Source organism: Sipha flava, unplaced genomic scaffold (assembly GCF_003268045.1).
Source record: "Sipha flava isolate LNK unplaced genomic scaffold, YSA_version1 18516_pilon_pilon, whole genome shotgun sequence".
Classification (NCBI taxonomy): Eukaryota; Metazoa; Arthropoda; class Insecta; order Hemiptera; family Aphididae; genus Sipha; species Sipha flava.
The window spans coordinates 1-1443 of NW_020272323.1; positions in this window are offsets into that span (position 1 = coordinate 1).

Consider the following 1443-nt stretch of genomic DNA (forward strand, 5'->3'; position numbering starts at 1 on the left):
AAATATTTCATCCCAGGAATCGCCCGAACATAGCATAACTGTATCATCAGCATAACATACTAGCTGACTTTTTAAAGGGAGTAAGTGAATACCGTTTAGTTGTATGTTAAAAAGTATGGGAGAAACAACTGTTCCTTGTGGAACTCCACATTTTACAAGGCACAGTGAACTAATAGATTCATTTAAATATCTCTTTAGAACATTTAAATTTATTGCTCTTATAATACATTTTTTAAATTAACTAAAACATGTCCGGAGGTGATAAATGCATGTACTTTAACTGCTATAAAACGCGAAAGACAAGCAATAATGTTTTTCATGTTTTTCCATCAAATCCAGAAATTTTAAGAACATGGATAGTGAATTCTGGTAAATATTTTTTTAAAGAGTAAACAAAATTAATAATGTATAGTATGAAACTTTATATTTTTCCTAAATTTATTTTAGGGAATATGTGTTTGGAAGCATTAGAACCGAAAAAATTAAAAAAACGATATATTTGTTCAGATCATTTTAACACGTTTACTGCCCAAGACTTTTTTGACAATCTTAGGACAAACCCAAACCTAATATGATTCATTTCTAGTTCTAAGTACTTATACTTTTATAGTTTTGACCTTGAAAATTCTTTTTTCCATTTCTTCCTGTTTTTTAAGGCTTGTCACATATTTGTGACATGGGTTTATATGAACAATTATTATTACACAAAACCCAATGTCACACATAGTTGACATTGGATATTTTATTCTTTTCATGTTCAAAAGTGTTAATATACCAAGTTTATATTTATTTATATTAATTGGAATAATAAAAAAAGATACATCAGAATTAGAATAAATAAACAAATTGTTATAGAATTTAAAAAATAATAATAAAGTCAACATATTATAAAAATTTAAAATCAACCCGTTATATAAAACAAATACAATTCAAATAAAAACAAAATTAAAAATCAATCCGTTCGCTACCCATATAAAAAATAGGTACAAAATTATGACATAAAAAACATTATTCGACGTATAAATCGACTATTTTTAAAATTAAAACTAACAACTCTGAGATTAACAAATTAAGAATGGAAAATTTTAAAACACGGATCTGGGCACAGTCCTATTGTTTTCCCCTTATTGTCAATGCATGTGTCACATACGAATTGTGTATTTTTTCGAATCTTCTTTGCGTGACAAACTCTACATCTTTTTCTGATCTCAACTTTTTTAACTACGTGTATATTAGTACTCGTAATAGGAGTTGAAGGACCTGGGGTGTGTGCAGTATGTCCAATTAATTCGCTGGCAACCTTCCTTCTAAATTCCAAATGGGACATTTTTTTAACATTACTGTTATATAAATGGTTCCCGTTCCATAGACAAATATCCAATATATGAAAAAAAACTTTAACATACCAGCGCATACTTTTTCTTGGTATTGGATAATAGCTGA